The following is a 23,226-nucleotide window of genomic DNA, read 5'->3' on the forward strand; positions in this document are numbered from 1 at the left end:
CACTACAGCTTGTTTTTACAAACCTTTATTGAAAAAAAATCAATTCAGGTAACTTGATTATGTAGTAGAGCTGACATCTACTTAATGTACCCACTTTCAGGCTCAATCACCGCCTCGATAGGGGTCTGGAACAGATGGCATGCCTTTTCCACAAGCGCTGGCGGGAGCTGCGCGAATACTCGACAGATGACAACAATCAGGCGTATTTGGTGTTGTGGGAGGTTAGGTCGGTGATGTTCTCTATTGACAAAACGAAGTAGTCTATCGGGTTCAGGTCAGAAGAGGGGGACAGTGAGAGAAGGGTACAAAGTCGAAGCAATTCCTCAGAAGCCCGTCCTAGGTCGTTTTGGACTTGAGGTCGGCGCCGAGTCGTGCTGTCACAGTCAGGGTCTGCCAGCGGCCACTTGATTGCACCAAGAGATCAACACACTCTTCAGCACATCCAGGGATACTTTGCTGTTGACTTTCAAGCCGACAGCGAAGATATGGGGTGGTATGATGTGGACTTCACGTCATACCACATCAAAGACCATAATCATGGTCGAAAAAGTTTCATCACCTTGGGCACGTCGCTGGTTTTCGTGGCAACCCACTGGTTTATTTTGAAGGTGCTTGAAATGGTCATATCATAACTTTGATCGGTAGAAATACGGTGCATATTCGATTTTGCTCGTTGAACATTGTATCACTTCCTAGATATGATAGAAAGCTCCTATCACTCTTGTGATTTGTACACAACTGGCCAACTAGTAGATGGTATGCAAAAAAAAAAACCGGTTTTCATCAAACGAAAATGGAATCGTGTCGTCCTTTCTAGGGCGACAATTTTATTTTACTCTGTATATATTTAAACAAGGTTCGTGTGCTAGAACGTATTATTCTAAATTCTACGCAGTTATGAACTGTGTAGAAACTATGCATAGAAAGAAGTAAGCGTAAGTAAAATGACACTAACCATCTCACAAGAAACATGAAAATAAATAATTAATGAAAGCTTGTTTTCAAAGAGATATGCAAATTAGTAAACCCTCGTGAAGTCGCGTGCATATTCATGGCTTAGTATATGAAGAAGTTAGTTTTAATATTTTTGAATAGAAAAATAGGCTGTCAACATGAATGTCAGAACAAGAAAAAACTCAACTCTATCTCTCTCTCTCATATATATATACAGGGTCACCCCCCCAAAAAAAAACGGGCCCCAACTCTAATTAGGCCCCGTTTCTTAGTGTTTTTTCCGAATAAAATAAACTTTGGTCATAACTAGTTTATTATATTCGAAACATCACATCAAAACATTAGAGTCTTTGGCCTTTTTTTCTCCGTTCTACAGCATATGTTCTAAATGGCCCCCATTTAGTTTTTTTTTGGGGGGGTCATCCTGTGTGTGTGTGTATGTATGTATGTATGTATATATATATATATATATATATATATATATATATATATATACTTTGGTGTAATTGCGCCAACTAAAAAAAAACTGCTCTTTATATGCGTGTAAAAGAGTACTTTTAGCTAGTTAGCGCAATTACCCCGGAATACGGTATATGTATAAGTAGTCGCCGGTGACCCGACCATGAGGCAGGTAGTACTGGATTACATGGTACCAGTAGCATATGACATGACCAGACTTGTTTGGTGAGGAGGGTGGCTAGTCTCCCTGAAGGATTAAAAACAAGACCTTCCAAAGGGCGAATGAACCTTTTTTTCGGGGTCAACGGCCAACTAGCATCATGTGTGTTTGTGTGTATGTATGTGTGTGTTGGGGTGGAGAGGGATTCCGTAAGCCGTGGTGAAGGCAACCTTTCTAGGAGAAGCAAATCTGATTTAAAAAACCATAAAACGGGAGACCAGTACCCGCATTAAGCTGGTCTGCAGTTTAACTTGTTGCTGGCTATCTTGCTCTTGCTTGTTGCTGGATCTCAACATTTTGAACCGAGAGAGAGAGAGAGAGAGACTTAGCTGTCGTACAAAGCTAAGACTCTATAACATAATCTGTGTATAGATACTTCCTCAGGCATTTGTCTATTAAAATGATCCTGTGGCGATGTACGTCATTTTTGGGCTCATGGATTTTAAGTCTTTGACGGAGTGGCACTTGTCTGACAAGACGTTGCAATCATCTCTTCTCTTCTCTCTCTATATATATATATGAATAAAATGAACTCATTTTTTCCCGTCGGATTTTGACATTAATAGGATTAAAAATCAAGATATTTCATGCAAATATAATATGCACAAACGGCAGAACAATATCTGAGGCGTGTTATAGGCTTATTATTTCTCAAATTCGTCGATAATCTTAGATTTCTATACTTTTTCTGCTGAGAAGTCACGGCCAAAATCGGTTAAGATCAAAAGAAGTGGTAAAATATTTTCTCTCTAATAAATTCCTCCTCCCCCTGCCACCACTTAACACCGTTTGGGGATCGTTCACAAGGAACAGTTGAGAAGAGAACACCGGTTTGGCTTCGTAGTTCTTTCATGTGAAGTTATTTAAAATCACTAAACTAAGCTGCAGTACTCTGTGGCGTAGTGGTTAGCGTGCTGGACACTTCACATTATATTTTCACGTTCGCGCCGACCTACCGTAGTCGTTTTTTTTTTTTTTTTTTTTCCTAAACAACTGGAATGGACTTTTCTTGGTGGCCGAACTGTTAACATTGCAGATGTTTTTTGTTCTTTTTTTCACACTTTATTTTCCTACTTTTACTCATGACTCCGGGTTTGATCCTTCCTACTTACCTACCGTAACATTTTTTAAAACTCCCCCCCGTCCCGGAAACAAACACTCGGGCAACGCCGGGTACCCCCGCTAGTCATATATAAGTAAAAGATGGTCACACACTTTTTGAAGACACTTATATTTGAATAAAATTTAAATGAGAAAATATTTAAATGAGAAAAATAGTCTCTTCAGGGTAGTAAGTCCTGTCCGTGATTTTTTTTTCTTTTACTTCATTGAAGAAAAAGAAAAAAAAATACGGACACGACTTACTACCCTGAAGAGGCTATTTATTAGCGAAATATTGGACTTACAAGAAAAAAAAAGTGATTTTATCATTTTATCCGACACTTTAAAGTTTTCAAATTTTTCATTTTCATATATATATATATATATATATATATATATATATATATATATATATATATATATATATATATATATATATACGCAGGAAAATTCACATTTAAAATACATAGAGATAAAGATTATTTCTATTACAAATGGATACTATACAACAAACGGACTGAACTGAGTCTTTACAGAGTTATAGGTTTTAGTAAGTAGCATTCCAGTTTCATTTCAAATCGTTGTTATCTGCGCCAGGGTCTCAATTCTATTCTTGAACGGATTGTTTCCTCGACCCTCCCTTTAATCTGGCTTGTTTATCGACAGAAAAGCCAGCTTCAAAGAAAATACGAATCATACCATGGTGACTCTTGACCTTTAGCCTGATCTCTCTCTAGTGTCCTTCTCTTTCTGGTACCATCACCGACGAGAGCAACTGAAGAGAGATGATCTTTCCGCCAGAGGGCGCTCGTTACCTTCACCATTCATTGCCCGCATAATTAAAGCTACTTGACCCTGGTCTTTCTATTGGACTTTCGTCCGCCATATTTTTTTTTATATTCGGACATGTAGCGTTACTGTTTCGCTTTTATGCTTTTTATTGTCAATGATTTGTGAATGTTTTTTTTTTATTTGTCTGGCATTTTTTTTATTCTTTTCTGCCTCTGATTTTATGTTTTTTTTCTGATTTAATTCTATTTCTGTTTTATTGTTTATTAGATTTTTTTCAAATTTTATCATTTGCCATTTATTTCTTCTCGCCTCTAATTCTTTTCAGGATGAATTAATCTCTATCCTATTATTTATCTTTTTATATCGGTGTTATTTTCTCTTCCTGTTTCTTTTTTTTTTTTCTGCTAATCGTTCTTGTTCGTCCTCTTCTATATTCAGTTTCTCCTATCATCTATTTTCTTTTTCTGCGTCTTTCACTTTTTTCTCTCTGTTTTACTTTTTTTTTTTTTTTAGTAATTCTCCCTTCCTTTTCTTATTGTTACGTTTTGCTATTTTTATTGCTTCTCTGAATTATCATTCTTCTCCTCTTTCTAATCACGCTTCTTCTTCCAGATTCTTAGAAATGCAGGTTATATATATATATATATATATATATATATATATATATATATATATATATATATGAGCACAAAATGAGAACAACCAATGAATATTATTTATACTAATAATACTCTTTTTCTTCCCTCTTCCCTTACTTTATTCTTCCTATTCCGTCTAGTCCTTCATTTTTACTACAACCATTACTTTTGATGTCTCGCCCTCCCCATTATTCCATGATTTTTTTTCTATTCATATTAATACAAGTTGGAAAAGCATTTCATCCAAGGCATCAAAATTGTAAAACAAAATGTTTTTACTATAGGCTTTAAAAATAAAGCTACAAGATTCAATTTGAAATTTATTTATCTTCAAAGTGCACTTTTATAAATTTTTCAAAGTGAGGTATAAAAATTTAATACTTTACTTTTTAAAATGTATAAAAGTGCACTTTGAAGATAAATAAATTTCAAATTGAATCTTGTACCTTTGTTTTTAAAGCTTATGGTAAAAATATTTTTTTTAACCATTCTCATGCCTTGGATGAAGTGTTTTTCTAACTTGTATCGTATCTTTTTAAGGTTATATTTTATTTAATTTATTAATTTGGATTTAAAATAAAAATGAATGAGGTTTTGTATGTATTCATAAAAACTCTCCTACTCTCTATTGCAGTGTGTATTTCTCCTCACACAACTACTCATTTTTGTAACCCCCTCTTTGTAACATTACAGGTCTGAATATTCTCTATTTCAGTTTCTATTTCTCCTCACACCACAACTCATTTTTTGCAACTCTCTCTTTGTCATACATGTTTTTTTTTATTTTTTAACAAAAACTTTAAAATAACATTTTAGATTAAATTTTTAAAACTTCTTTCTGAATAGAAAATCTTTACAATTTAATAAGGAACATATTTCATATAGGTTTCATTAAAAATATTCAGTACATAACGAGAAAAATAGATGTAAATTTCAAAAGGACTATATAACTGGTTACGCTCAATAGTAGTACTCGCCAGCGAAAGTCTTTGTTATTGTAATTCTATTATTATTTAAAACATTTTGTGTCCTTCTCTTTCGCGCGAGGACGAATATTTTCATTTTCTCTTTCCAGTTACGTTTTCTTCTGAGACATTTTACTTATGCTTAAACTTTTTGTTTTCTCTTTTTGCTTAATTTATTTATTCTACTGTCTATCGTCCTTTTCATAATATCTTTCTTTGTTGCTTTTTGATATTTTTTAATTTGTTTTTCCTATCTTTAGTTTTATTCTAATTTTTATATTTCTTTAATATTTCTTTCTATAATCGTACAACTAGTTCTTTTCACTCTTGTACTCATTCCGCCTCTTTTGTTGTTTATTTTGTTTCCGATTTTCTTTTACTACAAACTGCTTTTCTTACTAATCTCATTCCTTTTGTCTTTTCCTTTTTTATTCATTCGTTGCTCCTTTCTTCCTATCCACTCCTTTTGCTGACTTTTTTTTTTTCGTGACTCTTAGTCTTTTTTTCTTACTTTTATACGTCATCTTTGAACCGAGTTTCTTGTTCTTCTCACTGTGTTTCTTATTACTCTTAACACGCCTTTTTTTCTCTTTTCCACCTCAATCTCCCACTTTGTATCCTCCGTCTGCCTGCTTCCCACCTGACTACAACTTGGATGTCTTCAAGTCCAACGTTAACAAATTCCTAATTAACCGCCCCTTAAGTAAACACTTCATCAAATCTTCACACTAGGTACTGTACTTGCAATAACCCTTATCCTCCATCTCCTACTTTGTATCCTCCATCTCCACCTCTTATTATGTCTCCTCCACCTTATATTTTGTCTCCTCCGCCTCCCATTTTGTCTCCTTCATCTCCTATTGTTTCTTACTCACCTTCTTTTCTCCCCCTTATCCTTCTTTTCTCCCCTCACCCTTCTTTCTTGTATCCTCCTTACCCTTTTCCCTTGTCTCCTGCTCATCCTTCGTCTTTGTCTCCTCTTACTGTTTCTTTATCTTCTCATCCCCATCCTGTGTATCATCTTCATCCTCCTTCTTTGTCCCATTTTTGGTCTCCGTCTCATCCTCCATTTATTGTAATCCTCCTCCTTTCATTGTCTCCTCCTCCACATTGTTTGTCTCCTCCTCCTTCCTATCTCTTTCTCGTTTTCATTCTTTCTCTTTCTCGTCGTCTCCCCTTTCATCTTTCTTATTTGTCTCCTCCTCATCTTTCCTCGTGTTTTGCTCATCCTTTTCCGTTGTCTCTCTCTCATCTTCCTCAGTTTTTATCCCCATTTCACCTCTTTTTGTCCCTTCTTGTTTATTTATTTATTTTTTACTTTGCCACCTTATTCTATTTGTACTCCTTCTCTTATATTCTCTGCTCTCCTCCCTGCTAAATTCTCGTTTCTACAGACTTCCCCTTCATTTTTTGCATATGACATTCCCTTTTGTACTCCTGACTCTTCTTGTTTATTATTCTCTTGATTTATCTTGTTCTTTTTTTTTATTACTCTTTCTATTTCTTCTCCAAACTCTCCTCCTCTTTCGTTTTCTTATTCAAACCCTTTTTCCTTTTCTTCATCGGACTCCCCTCAATTTTTCTTATTATTCGGACTCTTCTCTTTCTTTTCTTTATTATGACACCCATTTTATTTATTTAGCTTATTCCGACTTCACCGATTTAATTTCTTTTCCGACATTTTTTTTTTACTCTTTCTCTTTATTTTTTTTTCTAGATTAATTCTTTTACTATCTTCTTTCTTTACTGTTTTTTTTCCACAATGATTTTTTTTTTCTGGTGAACGTAGTTTATTATCCTTGCATTCACTAAGCTTTTCTAAGTTTCTTACATGCATACTCATTGACTATTCACACTTCCAAAATTATATTGTTTCTCTTGTAAAATCTTTTAATTTATTCTTTACTTAGTCGTTCACATTTTCTGCCTTTCCTTCATTCATTCTTAGCTTACGTATTAGTATTATCATGGTCCGCTTTTCAAACACTTCGTTCTCCTTTTCTTTCTTATTTCTTTAACACATAACGTACTTATTTTATGCTGTATTATTTGTGTTCTGTTATCCGTCGTTCTCTTGTTTCTTTTACATATTGTTTACAGTATTCCTTATTTTATTCATTTTACCTTTATGTATAAGTGTCCTTTATTAAACTTAAATTCAGTTTCTCTTTTGGATTCTCCTCCTCTGTCATAAACTCTATCCTACAGACATTGTAGCTCGCTTGAACAATTCGCACTTTTCTTTAACCTCGACCATTATTCCTTTTTTGTCTTACAAAGGTGTCATCACATGTCAAGGCTTGAAGGCTACTTGAGGAGTAGGGCTAATCTAAAGAAAAGATGAATATTTGCATCTATGGTTTGTTTATCTATATATTAATACGATAACGTCTGTGTTATTTTGTGTGTCACGTTTACATATTTTCTTCCGAATGACTGTCGTTTAATTGTTATGACTTTCCGTTTCTTGTAATAAATCATTTTTCCAATAATTCTTCAAAGGTTTTGGTTTCGGTTTCGATTCAAGCCGATGCACCTAAGTCATATGGATATATATATATATATATATATATATATATATATATTTACTTTTTGAAATCACAAGTTTATTATATAAAAGAATCGATGGAAAATTTACTCTATAATAACTATACTATAATATATACGAATTTTGCATAAATTAAATTATCATATTTAAACGTATTTTGCGACCGGGCTATGCTGGGTGCCCGTGCTTGCTTAGAAAAATACTTTTGCAGTTTTAACAAAAGAGCTACAATAATGTCATGGCATCTCCATTTACGCTGACCATGCACAGAATGCCAACATCAATATCTTACATATGAAAGAGTCCGTTGTGGAATTTAAACAGGCCTCACTAGTAGTTTGTATTGAGATAAGGTACAATAGACACAGAAAATATCACTTGGATTTATCAAAACTATTTGCCAGTCAAATATTAACGCTATTAATATCGTCGCTCTTCAAGCCGTCTAAAAATGAAAATAAATAGATATCACAGCATATCTTTTATTAGATGATATTTAGCCTTTAAACATTGATATGAATATTTGACATTTAAAACAGGGTCAAATATTACCCTTTATGAATGAACAGATTGTGTAAGAAGGTCAATTCTTTTAATATTATGTAAATATCATTCTAACCGGCTTTTAACTATTGTACGCTAGTGATTGGCTCAGTAGCGTAGTAATCGTTTGTGGTTATAATTTGGTATAATTAGATTATTTTCGATGACGGTTCAATTTCTCTTTCAGTTCTTTATTTTTAGTTTCTTTTTTGGCTAGTCATCACTTTGTCAATATTTCTCTCTGACATTATTTTCTAAGCTTATTACATCCCGTCTCTATATTCAGACTCGTTTTCTTTAGTCGGGCGCAAGCAACTCTATAAGTCACTCTGTCGGTTGGTCGGTTGGTCTGTCGGTAACACTTTTGTACTTGGCCTTTTTGGTTAAGATCAAAGGACTGTTGTTAATAGATGCTGTTTTTAGCTTTTTAAGCTTTTCTTGGCCTTTTGGCCAAGATCAGAGTGTAGTGTCTGTTCCGGCAGATGCTGCAGATGAAGTGTGTGAGGGCAGCCCACATATGGGACCTTGGTCAATGTAGGGGCAGCCCTTCATAGCAATTGTCGCTATCCGGCTCCCCTGCTCCCCGATGAGTTGGTCCCAATTCCCTTCGCTCCTCACATTGAAAATCAGCCTCGTGTCTAATTTGCTCGATGAGGGGGCAAATAAATACCCTTTTCTTTGCCTTTTGGCCAAGATCAAAGTGTAGTATCTGTTCTGTCAGATACTGCAAGCTATGACTAGCTAGGACTAGCAAAGACCAGATGTGGGGACAACCCCACATGCCTGACCTTTAACCAGCTCCCATTTCCCACCTCTCGGGAGCTGGTCCCCTTTTTCCCTTCCCCCTCCCTTCACTCCCCACATTAAAAATTGGCCTTGTGCCTAATTTGCTCGGTGGGGGAGCAAATAAATACCATCTGTTCTGACAAATACTGCAAGCAAAGACCATATGTGGGGGCAACCCCATATATAAGACCTTGGTCAATGTAGGGGCAACCCTTCATACCAATTGTCACTATCCAGCTCACCTACTTCCCGGGGAGTTGGTCCCCATTTTCCCTTCACTCCTCACATTAAAAATTGGCCTTGTGCCTAATTTGCTCGGTGGAGCGAGCAAATAAATACCCTTTTCTTGGTCTTTTGGCCAAGATCAAAGTGTAGTATCTGTTTTTACTACACGCTGTACTTATGTTTGTAACTTTGTGATATAAAGTGGAGGATCACTTTTCTGTATTAATTTAATGTAAAATGATCACCCACTTTACAACCAGTCAGTCTCAAAGCAATTCAAGTCATTCTCCATATCATTTAAGTTGTTTTTGAAGGATTCCAGTTATTTTTAAGCATTCAAGTCATTCTTAAGATCATTCAATTCATCCTTAAGTTCATTAAAGTCATTCTAAGTCATTTACTTTTTATTTATTTAAGTCATTTCAGCCTATTTTTCGGTCATTTTAGTTTATCTTTAAGAATTTCATGTCAATCCTATATTCACGCATTCATTCATTACACGATAGCACCAGACTAATGGCTATCGGCCTTGTTTTTTTTTAGATAAAATTCTACATTGCTTTAATTTATTAAGCTGTTGCGATCAAAACCTGCGGCCATTTGTGTTCCAATACGTGTAAACATATACGAAACCGAGGCGAAACAATACAATAGAAATCTAGTATAAAAAAGACAAGAAACCAGAGTTCAAAATCAAGTTAATTTTTTTTTCTTTGCAAAATGCATTCACTGATATAATTTGTATATCGAACATCTATTCTATTGATATAATTTTTGAGAATTGCTGGCAATCTATGTAAGACATTCGGCTTAAAAGAAAGGCAATTTATGTTACCAGAAAATATTAATAAAGTATCGAAAAAAATGAAACAAAACAAAATTAAGAATAAATAATATATATTTAATTTGTATTAATTGTCATTATCATATTCCCATCTGCTTGTTATTTTCACAAAGAGTAAGCCGATGAAAACTCGTGAAACAAGCGACGAGATTTCTTTTTTCGTGTCCAAAAATGAAAGTGTTTAAAATCGTTTCTGCACATGTATTTCTGCGCATACACTCGTCTTAATAAAGACAACAAAATTAAATCAATCAGATGCATTTCTCTGGATTCATCAAATTCATCGTTTTTGTCCACCTTAAATGCGTGTGTGTAAGATCTTTGACTTACTTGCAGTTTCATCAAATACTTTTGTATGCAATATCCGATCCCGCATTTTGCTACTTCCCAACCTCTGATGAGAGGAAAAGTATTTCTTCGAAACTCCGCGGATTAAGGACTATCTACTTATCTAGTGTTTCCTTTTCAGATTAAATGTTTTTAACTCATTTCAAAGTGTTTTTTAACATGTTTTATTAACTGTTTGCTCTTATATATATATATATATATATATAAATAATATTCTATTTGTTTTTTACATAAGAAGTAATATGTTGCTCCACATTCATGAGCATGTTTCGGTCAGCTAGTTACTTGCAAATAGATACCTCTTCAGACAATACAGCTTATTTGAAAGCAAAGTTTGCAATGAAAATATCTTCAACGTCATAGGGAATTAATATCAGGAGGTTCCGTCACATGTTGTTAAAAAATAGAAATGAGAAATAAGATTTAGTTCTATGTTTAAAAGACCAAATAGGAATGTGGATTATGCTCTGTGTTGAAGTATAAGAATAAAGAGGAAAACATGGGGGGGAAACAGAGATAGAAATGATAAAAGACTAGAAAGAAAGGTATATGTATGCGTGTGTGATAGACACCTGCGTTCCGAGTGGATTTATGGGCACGTGAAAATTACGGCAGTGCAAAGAGACTCGCGACGTTTTTTGTTTCTGTAAGAAAGGCGTAGTAAAGACGTGAATAAATGGTAATGTCTCTACCCTGCAACCTCTCTCCCACAGAAGAGAAGTTGCGAGCCTATCCTTGTTTTATCGTTATTTCCATGGCAGGTGCTCGTCTGAACTCACGAAAAGCACCCGTCTAGCTGAATCCACTGTGAAAAATTTCCCCCACTCTATATTTGTGCCTAAATCAAAACGCGGATTCCATGAACAAAGCTTCTTTCTTAGAACTGCACGCCTGTGGAACTCTGTTCCGTCTGCCTGCTTCCCACCAAACTACAACTTGGATGTCTTCAAGTCCAATGTTAACAAATTACTAATGAACCTCCCCTTAAGTAAACACTTCATCAAATCTCCACACTAACGTAATATACTTGCAATAACCCTTATCCCTGAGTGGCTTCCGGGCCTTGATAAGTGGTGATCACTGTGTAAAAAAATGTATATAATTTACATTGTTGAATAAATATGAATTCCTTTGGATACCTCTCGCAAAACTGAATATGGTAAACTGTAAGAAATCAGGATAAAAATGGAAATGTAGTGTTATAGATTGAATGCAGAAGGACATGTGCTGCTGATTCAATCCGAACCAACGCTGGAGCTTACTGTTAATGTAGAAATAAAGATAGATAAAAAAAACTAGAATAGAAATGAAGTAATACGAAACAAAGAACAAAGCAGATCAATACCGTTAAAATCGAGAGAGTTTTGATGCGGATTCGAATCGTCCATTACTTATTAGTTCTTTTGTTTCTCTCTTGCAATGACAAAAAGAAAAGAAGGACGGAGTACTTTTTCGTTAGTTGACAGAAAAAAGGTCAAGGTTCATGAAGACTCAGACTCGCAGGTGTACATTTCAACGTACGATTGATGGCTGTGTTGAAATTAAACAGAAACGAACTCTGGATTAGTGCCGCTGTCATTATCAATGTGTAATACGTGTAATAATTTATTCAGAATAGACATCGTAATCAATACAGGCTGTTACGATCGGTGGTTGGATGGCTAAGAACGTAACAGAGCCACGTGATGTTTATACAGCGTATACATAAGCTGATATGTTAGCTTGACTTTGTCGAGGTTGGATTATAAGTGACAATCATCGTTATTATGAAATGGTAAATGAGAGTTGTGATCACTTAGAAGTTGGGTCAATTATTCAAATGGTGCGTGTTGGGGGGGTTTAGAATCAAGAGTTATTTATTCACGTTGCTGGAGCCGGACAGTGAAAAAAAAGAGGTAATTAGCCATATCGAACATATAAATAACAAATCAGTGGATTCATAAACAGAAAAAAAATCAATTTGTAGGCAACTGGTGCTTGTTAATCTTATCTGTGCGACAGTTAAGTATGTCTAAGATTTAATATTGGGCAAGTTTATCTCGGTATTTTTTTTAGTTGATGTTTTTAGTCTGCTTTTCTATGGAATGTATATGATGAATGATCAACGAAGACCGTCATCAGATTCCCAAAATTAAACGAAAATCCCATAAGCATGTTTTTCCCCCTTGTGGAACCCAATACCGTTTGTCTGGTTCCCGGTTTATTATAACATGGTTGTCTTCAAGTCTAATGTGAATAAATTCTTATTGAGATAATCTAGCCTACCTAAGTTTCACCGTGACTGATATTGTCTTTCACTCTACCTAATACTTAACCGTTATCCTTGAGTTGCTTCCGGGCTTTGATATGTGGTGACTTTCCAAGTAAACATAACGTGTAAATAGTAGTGGATTTTAAGCTATATATTGGTATTGGTGAAGATGGCTTGTTAGTAGAACATAATTATACATATTGAAAGTACAGATAAGAATTCAAGGAAACAAAAAGATCCAAGTGAGAGGTAACATGACTTTTAAGCTATTCTCCACATGTAATTTATGTCTAATCTTTACTATATAGCAAGCTCATCGAATTATTATTTTAAGTGATGCTGCTCGTCCATTTCTTTTATATATAAATATTCTGTGGCATTTTTTAGAATCATCTGATCTATCCATTGGTTCCTTTGTTCCAGCTCGTTTCACTGTTGATCTCGTGGTCTTTCTCACTTCACTGTTTTATTACCACATTGTAAAACAGTTCCTGTTTATCCAATAGCCTCTTTCGGAGAACTACAAGCATGTAGAACTCTCCTCGCTGCTGCTGGGTTTTTCCCCTATTTATAGCCTTAATATTTTCAAAATTAATGCCAAAAAGCATCTCTTGTCTTTACTATAATCACCTTTCGTTCTTGTTAACTTTATACATTTAGTGGCTTCACGCCATAACTTGAGCGATTTCAATGAATATAAAACGAAAATAAACTAAATATAATGAGGTTTAAGCTTAAAATATGCTCTGGTTAATTTGTAAGGTTCTATTATCTATGTTGCACAAATAAAGTAATAAAAAATAAGATTTTAAAATAATACAATATTTTTTCACGTTTCAGATGTGGCGAATAAATAGTTTACATTTAAAATTTAGGCGTATCGTGTTCGAGTCTTGTCTGTTCCACAGTCATAAAATTATTGCATTTAGCCACCTCTTGTTTCTAATTTTCTATTTTTATCTATTATTTCTTTTATTCTCGTTTCATTGATAACTAGCAGGCAGACTGGCGTTGTCCGGTCGTAAAATACGCTTAAATACAATATTTTATTTCATGCAGATTTCGTCTTTATTACTATGAAGCCAATTTTTGGGGGTCATTATATTGTACCTCATATATACCTCAGCGATTTCAAAAGTAAACTCTCTTTAGTAAGCCTTAACTTAAATATCTAGTCACAGAATCTTTATGAATTTGTAACGAATTACGTGACTTTAAATGGTTTTTAGTTAGAACTATAACGACACCTTAAGCGTAGTCCTATATAATTGTTTATTAAAGATACAACTAAATATAAATCGTTCAATCAATTCGACTGATGAAAATCATACTTCTCTCGCGTTTCATCGAATCATGTGGGTGCTAGCTATCGTGCCTGACAGAAAACAATTCCGTATCTGCACACAATATCCGAATCGCATACATAATGGGTATGTTGCCACAAAATACGATTGACTTAAAATGTACATAACTACTTTATTAAGTAGTGGGACAAAACAATCGTATTTACAATAGTAAATGCTACCTACAAGCACATGTTAATAGAATACGCATTCTCCCGCATGTTCTACGCACTTTCCTTTTATTTCGAAGTAACAGGAAATCCAATATTACCACATGCAAGGTTTTATGTCAAACATAATATTTTTCCTTTTTGGATCATTTTTCTCTAGTTTCCTCAAGATACGTTTTGGTTTGATGGTACATTTTTGTATAGGTTAGGTCATAGTATCTCAAACACATCATAAACGATAGACACAAGTTATTACCGTGGTCCATTTCTATCTCTGGCATATTATTTTTTATTTGGTTAATGCATTCGCACTTTCAATTTAGGATGTTTATAATATAAATCATATTCCCAATTCTTCTTTCAATTACGCCTTCTACTTATGTGGCGTTTCCTAAATACTAATTTAAAAATAAATTATTTCGTTTTTAATATTGATTTTAATTAAGCTATACTTCTTTTTATTTTTTATTTTCGAATGTATCTACTTATCAAAATCTGAACGTACTTTCCGGGCAAACATGAACTCTGCAGAGAGGGTGTCGCTTCATTGTTAACATTCGGTGTTATTCGATAAACAGAAAATTTTGTAATTCCTCATTTAACACATCATCATTTACCTGTTTGATCGCTCTTTTGAAGACGCCAACAAATCTCTCAGCCAGTCTGATTGATTTTGGATGATAAGCTGGACGTTTTAGGTGAATTATCAAAAGTATTCTACAAAAGTTTTCGAATTCTTTTGATGAAAATTCCACACCATTGTTAGAGACAATTGTTTTTGGTATGCCAAATCTTGCGAATACTTCCTGTAAAATGTTTATTTTGATGTTACATGTGGCCATTTTGCATTTTTAAACTTCTGGCTATTTAGTAAGACTATTTATTAAGATGAAAAAGCATGCTTCTTTTATCGGCCCAGCGTAGACAATGTGTAGAGGAGATCACTGTTAGGCTAAGAGCTGAAAGTTATTGGCAGTAACTTTGCTATAAACCGCAGCTTATTCCAATTTCCACCAGATTTTTAATATATTTATCTATCCTTGGCCAGCATGCACATTTCTAGATTTCCGGTGTGAGAATTCGTTCAACTTGTCTTTGCTTTTCATGACAATTATCGGTCGCACGTTTGCAATATGAATTTTCTACCGTACATGTATTATGCCCTTATTTATCGCAAATATTATGGCTAATCCGTCTTTCTCAATTCGAGAATAGTTCTTTTTCGAAAATGTTGGATTTGTTTTACTTTACTGCCATCTTCTTTGCGTCACGTGCGGCGTATATTTTCTTATTAGATTTCACGTAAGTGCAGTCTTTCTTTTAATAAATCCCTTTGAACAGACGTCTATCCAACTTCACTTTACATTTTTAGTAAATTATTTAATGAAGCTTTTAAAATATGAATATTTGGTATATAGCTATGTAGTAAATTCACTAAACTAAAAATTTTGTAATTAAACTGCATTAATCGATTTGGACAAGATTATCGCGTTCCTCTGGTTTGAAGAATAAGAAGAATAAAGAAGTTCTATCGTTTTCACTTATTATTGGTCCGAGATGTTTGATATTTTCTTAAGAAAATTTCATTTTTCGTTACTGAATATAAAGCCCATTTTCACTTTTATTTTGGGCAGATCCATGATCTGTTTCGATTGCTCTTCACGATTTTGGCTTTTTATTAAAATATTAACTTGACAAGCTGTTGCGAAGTTCAGGTTCTTTAACATTGTATCCATCATTTATTGGAAAGGTGACACTCGCTATCTTTATTTCTTATTACAGTGTATTTTTAATAAGCCTATATGAGTATAAATGGTTAAAAGTTTGGTACACTTTTCCTCCATTGGAACTTGTGAATATGCCTCTGACAAATCTAATTGAGAAAATATATGTTCACCATTTAGTTTTGCAAATATTCTTTCCGCTTTCGGGACATGATAATTTATTTTTTTCTCACAATTATTAAACCCGATAGAAGAATCAGCACAAAATCTAATTATATTATTTCTCTTTACATACACAGTAGTCGTTGCACAAATGCTCTAGTGTGTTTATTTCTATTGCACCCTGCTTGTTTTTTAGTTGTTCATGATCCTTTTCTATGATTTTTACTCTCGCATAAGGGACTGGCCTTTTAAGCCAGAAATTCGCATTGCATTTTCGTTAAACTACAACTGTATATTGACTTTAAAACAAAATCCTAGATTTTCTGAAAACAAAAATGGGATTTTTCTTTTAACTCGTTTTTCAGCGTATCTGAATGTGTCCCATTTATTTTGTTGCAGACATTATTTGATCTATTAAGAATATTATGTTCTATACTTGTTTTTTTTACTAACTCAGTGTTTGAGATGTAAAAAGGAACTTTAATAAAATATTCGAATATCTATGTATCCTAGGTAAAGATCAAGTGTTAAACTCAGGAAGGCGACCCTTCTTTTCTGAGAACTTCAAGTGAAGTAGAATGAAACAAAACGTAGATGCCATATGGTAATCTATTATCACACTAAAATTAGGTTCATTCAAGTTTAATCATTCAAGGATTTTTCCTATATATTTCAATCAATAAAATGCACGCTATGGTATTTCATAGCTTTTTTATCAAACCAGGGAGATCCGACGTTGCCTGAGCTTTAATGAGAAGCAACGGCTGTTCCACATTAGAATACTGAAGTCGAGGATCAACCACAGTGCACCGGAAGGAAGCTTCACATGTCTTCTTGCATTGACTTAGTCCAAAATATATTGTAGTCTACATTGCACCGTAGAGAACTTACTATTTTCTATATAAAATATCTTCATATAATGGCTTGAATTAAAGTTTAGAATGCAACAGTCAAGTATTATGGTTCAAACGTGTTCTAAACAGACACAATCATTTAAAACTGTCCTATGTTTTATCAAGTAATCTGCTGTTGATTTTATAAATCGAGCCGTATAGCTTGTACGGTGATAAAACTTCTCAATGTACTTGTGATATTAAGCTCTACAGGGGTGTGAAAATCAAAATCAGACTCTAATCATGCTTGCGATTTTCTATAGTTATCGGAGGCATTCCGAGATAAAATCTATTAAAGTACAGCCCTAGATATAAAGTTTATGCGCGCGAAATTTCAACAACACCAGCCTAGCCATTAAAATGCTCATAGCTAACGAACTCAAACAGACACACTGACATAGTTTTAGATATATGTAGAGATAACCTAATCCGAAAACTTTAATTGAAATTGTTATAAATCGCGATGATTTGCAATTAACTCAAGAAGGGATCCATCTTCTACTTTTTTATCACTTTCACTCTCTCTGACTAATAGATACCTAACAAACAATTCATTTCTTTCAGCTTCTAAGTTTTTAACAAATAATATCTTTCTGGATTAAAAAGTTTCTAACAATTTATCCAGAGTCAGTATTTTACTTGACTCACGATTATGCACCAGATGATCATACTTTAATTTGTTTATGAGGGGAGTCCTTTACCGAATCTGTTCTCATTTCTGCCAGCTTTCTATTGGGCAACTTCTAGTCTTATATAAAATGCAAATACGAGAATTTCCCTCTATATCTGACCGGAATAGGCTTTTTAACAAAATCTTAATAGAACACTCTGCTTTGTCAGAATTATATGCCAAACGTCGCCCATTGTTCCTGCAAACAAAATTTCATATTTCATACTCATCTTTGCCATGGGAACATTCTTTATATAACTATGTGTTTGACAAATGAGGATAATTAAGAAAAAAAGAATAAAAAAAACAAATTAAATTAAAAAAATGAAGTCTAAATCATATAATGAAGTGAAACTTGCAAAGGAAAATAAATGAGTGAAAATATCACTACAATAAATATCACTACAATAAACAATTTTGCTATTTTGGTCGTTTAGAAATCACTGGCTTTGCAAACTAATTTTTTCCTCATTTAAACAATTTATCTGAAATGTATGCGATATATAGTAGGTCATACTTAATAGTGTCATTATTAATATTATAATGATCCCATTTTTTTATCAACTAAATAAACCTTAAATAACTAGAGAACCGTTATAATAAGGTTATGAAGAAATTCAAAATCTCTGATTTCACTATACGCACGTAAGAAGTATATTCATGCATCAGTTTTGTTTTCGCAAATACTGATGATAATGACTCTCCAATCCCTTCTACATTCGGTCCTTCTAATCAGACGTTTGGTGGTTCTTCTTTTGATATTGTTGTGGCCGTTAAGTAACTTTGCTTTCTGTTTTCACCTACTTTTCCAGCCGACGATTGTTCCTAACATCAATTTTGTTTCTGTTCCGTCTGGTCGCATTGTATGTCCAAAGAACTGGAACTGACTGTTATCTCGAAGTTATCTGCTGTATTCTTCGTTACGCATGACTTTTTGATTTGCCTTTCTTTTTGTCCATGAGACTAATTCTATTCTCCTTACGAACCATATATCCGCTGATTCTAAACGACTTTCAGTAGGCTTTGTTAATGTCCAACATTCACAACCGCAGAGAATTGATCATGTGTCTTAAAGATTTTGATTTTTGTGTTCAATTTTATGATTCTGTTTGTGAAGATGCATTTCATACGGTTAAAAAAGGAGTTTGCCATGGCGATTGTTTTCTTGATTTTCCCGACACTCTTACCATCATCTCTTATAGTATAATGTATGGCGCAGTGGGCGGGGTCATTTCAGGCAGCCAAGATGTAAAAACGTGTAATCTCATGAAAATAAATGTTCGTAAATAATGCAGGTATGCGTTGTGTTATTTACATCTGTTAAAAAGAACTGTTTATCTATAACTGTTTCTATACACCCACGTCAATCGTTTCCTGTTAGAACTGTTGAATAAATGTTAAAATATACACACTAGACGATCAACTAAATGATACGACGCATATACATACACCCATTTACACGTACATAGAAATAGATAAAATATAAAACCCACGTACACGAATATACAGATAAAATATAAAACCCAACTATTCAACATGTACGTCGTTATAGAATATATTCATATTCATACACAAAACGAAACAAGAGAGTAAATACTTGGACGGATGTGAACGAGGGGATAGAAAAGAGGGCAGAACATAATTTAGAGTCGTCATGTTTACAAATCTAACTTAGTTCTTTTCTAGGAGAAAATTACTTCCGGAAAATGTGCATTACTCTTCTGAAAATCAAACAACCCCTTTACTTTTATAAAAGATTTAGTTAAGGTTACGATATAAATCCAAACGCCAATTGTAAATATAAAGTTTTTGTTTCTTTGTAAAGTTAAACAACCAAAGATTCTCCAGAAAAAAAAGTCTGAGGAAAAATATATTTATATATGATTTCACACAGTTTGATTTTAGTAATAAAACGCAAAGCAATTTGTCAGACAACCGACGTTCGTTTACACACCGATCGTGTATGCGACATTATCGACCCGCATAAAAGAAATATAAATTAGACGAGAGAGTTCCACAGAATGGAAAAGGGAGATACGTGCGAGAAGTAATACTAAGCACAGCGTTGGATAAAAACATGCCTAAATAAAACAACAAAACAAAACATTTAAAGAATGCTTATAAAATTACCCTGAAGTGAGTTTATTTTCAGTGACCTTAACTTCATACGCCAACTAAGGAGGCAGTTCTTTGAGCCAAGAGAAAAAAAGTTTCGTGAACGATTCTCTTTTTGTAAATTGCTTATAGACTTGATTTTATAAATGAGCTATGAATTTATGGATACTTTTAGCGATTTGGTATTCGAAAGTATATAGAAAGATAAACGTGTTTATAAAAGACTAGACGACCAGGAAAGAGAATAGACAAAAATATACTGAAATATGTAAGTATTGATAGTGCGACCGGAGTCCTGCATTGTAGATTTACTTATATAATTAATTTCTCGAACAGTAAAATACAAAGTCAACTGTTAAGGTGAAAAGCCAGAAAACTAAGGCTATACACATTACGCTGGTAAGTAAATAATTTATAATTAAAACTTTTTGAAAGCTTTCAATATCGTAATATTTTCTTTTTAATTGTACTTAACATGCGGTGTTTTACTAAAAACATATATTGCCATAGCCTTCAACAACCTTTTACACACAACACACAAATCCTCAAGAAACTACATCCTCTTTTGAAATGCCTATGCATAAAGAGCGTATAATTTTTTTTTACTCAATTGATGATTAACCCTACACGTACTAGTACATATATATATATATATATATATATATATATATATATATATATATATATATATATATACATTCGAAGGTGCAAATATTTATTTTTCATTCCAAACAGCTTCTGGAGCATGTTAAAATTTCGGTACATTTTTATAGATCCATTTCGTTATGCAGACTCGGTCGTTTATTTTTTATGTCAATACCGATTCTTTTCGTTCATATATTCCTCAGAATAAATAAAAATTATCTGCTTAGAATGAAAAAAAATGACTACAATGTCGAAAGAAATATATATATATTCATGTATTGATACAAAGTGTTATGCATTTAATTGTACTATTTATTGCCTGAAAACTACGCATGAGCATAAAACTTCGAACATCCTGTGTAGCTTAAGTGCTATATATATATATATATATATATATATATATATATATATATATATATATATATATAATGAAATGAGTTAAGAAATTCCAACGAAAGAAAGATGTATATTTAAATAAGGGAGTAGTCACACGCAATGTGTATTTTTTAACATTATTTTATTATTCCGTGTCTTGGTTTTTCATTGAGAATTATGTTTGTATAATGTTTTTAAGTCATTGAAATCGTTTTTACGCGCATTTCAGACGTTCTGTGAAGCGTCCTCGTCAGAAATTATTTTCAAATGTGTTGGAGATGTAAAAATGGCAATTTTCGTAGTTCATTTGAAGTGTTTCCAAGGAATGGAGGCTTGTAAGTGTTTATTATTTATTGGCATGTTCAATTTTTATTACTCTTTTATTGGGCTTGTCCAGGCTGCTGACCTGATTGTAGTCACTCTCTCTTTCTGCTAGTTTTTTTTTCTTTTCCTTTAGGGTAGGGTGTGTGTGTGTGTGTGTGTTTGTGCGTGTGTGTGTTTGCTTTTATTGGTTTGAGAATGTATATACTGTTTTATAGTATTATGAGGTTATTTTCTTCTTTAGGAAGGTGACTGTGATCCAATGTCGTTACTAATGTGTATGTGTGAGGAGGGGGGACCAGCTCTTCTGAAATAAGGGTAGGGGTGCTTTCATTCTATTTTGATATTTATTTTTTGGATTCTTGGATTTTAGTATTGTGATTTTTCGTTTTAGTCTTTTCGGGTATTCCTTATATTATGTTTGTTTAGAAAGAGGGGTGTATTTAAAATATGTATAGGGGATTTTTTAATGTTTCTATTTATTTGGCTCCCCATGTGGGTATGGCCAGACCCAGGATCGGTTCCTAGTGTGGGGGAGATCTTGTTCCCTAGAGGGGAGGGGCCGATTGGAGGGGGTATAGGTGTGGGAGGGGGATGATAGAAGGGATGATAGTTGTTTCACTCATGACTGAAACAACTATCACCCCATCACCCCTTCTATCACCCCCTTCCCATACCTATACCGCCTCTAGAAATGAACTACGAAAATTGCCATTTTTACATCTCCGACACATTTGAAAATAATTTCTGACGAGGACGCTTCACAGAACGTCTGAAACGCGCGTAAAAACGATTTCAATGACTTAAAAGCATTATTACAATGATCCAAACATAATTCTCAATGAAAAACCAAGGCACGGAATAATAAAATAATGTTAAAAAATACACATTGTGTGTGACTACTCCCTTATATATATATATTCCAAACACACACACTGTCTTTCTCTCTCTCTCTCTCTCTCTCTGTATGTGTGTATATATATATATATATATATTTATATATATATTCCAAACACACACACCATCTCTCTCTCTCTCTCTCTCTCTCTCTCTCTCTCTCTATATATATATATATATATATATATATATATATATATATATATATATTCCAAACACACACACTATCTTTCTGTGTGTGTATATATATATATTCCAAACACACACTATCTTTCTCTGTGTATATATATATAGTCATCCACATACAGTACTCTTTCGTTGTTTCACAGCTCATCAGTGCGGCTAGACAGGCAACTACCTCAAGCCAGAATTGAAACCTGACCGTTTGTACGACAGTCAAGGCTCCTAACAACTACGCTGTTGGCAGCTGCTGCGTGAGTCATGAGTTTAACGATGTTTTTTATATATATATATATATATATATATATATATATATATATATATATATATATATATATATATATATATATGGGAGAGGGCAGATTGATAAAAAGGATTAAATCAAAATGATATTAATATTTCGTTTTTATTTCAAGACTTCCTCGGGATGATTGATTTGAAAAAAATAAAATACCAGTATAATATTTGTCAATATATTAGATGTGTCCGTGAGGAAAATCATATTTATTTCCGTCTCCACATATAATATTCTGAGTCCGTATAACTGTCCCCCTATATATATTTATATCCAATAAATAAGTTTTATCAGATTTTGAACGTGACTTATTTTCTTACCATAATTCTCTGGAAGTATAAGTTCAACATTTTCCCTCATTTTAAAAAAAATCTATTTAGATTCTGGTATTTCTTACTTCAAAACATACACAAAAATGATTGAAACATGGTTTCATTCTTAGATTATGAGTAAGTAAAAAAAATGAAAATTATTTTTTTCAGTTTCTCAAAAACGAGAACTGCATTTGGTAAAAGTATTTTTCTTACTATGAATAAATGATGAAGATGAAACGGTAAATAGGCCTTTTTCAAAATAAATTCTACTCCCACTTCGTAGTAAGTTCTCTTTCAAACTCATTCAAATATTCACGAAAATAATAAACATGCATGAATGTGTCCCAAAAGTTCTGTCTTTATTTCGAGTCTTCATAATTAAATGTTGTCTGATTGACCTTAATCCCATGGATCAACTGAAATTACGGTCAATGTTTATAAATAAAAA

The 23,226-nt window shown here is 33.5% G+C and overlaps 1 long non-coding RNA gene and 1 pseudogene across 1 annotated transcript in view; both read left to right on the forward strand.

Annotated features, from left to right (window-relative positions):
• The window catches only part of LOC145241621 (uncharacterized), a 376,774-nt gene that overhangs the window by 334,851 nt on the left and 18,697 nt on the right, over positions 1-23,226 (forward strand). The gene's annotated exons all lie outside the window — the stretch shown is intronic.
• On the forward strand, positions 9,344-9,481 carry LOC145243455 (U2 spliceosomal RNA; annotated as a pseudogene).

The sequence above is a fragment of the Euprymna scolopes genome, chromosome 2, assembly GCF_053919585.1.
Source record: "Euprymna scolopes isolate OS-2025 chromosome 2, ASM5391958v1, whole genome shotgun sequence".
Lineage (NCBI taxonomy): Eukaryota > Metazoa > Mollusca > Cephalopoda > Sepiida > Sepiolidae > Euprymna > Euprymna scolopes.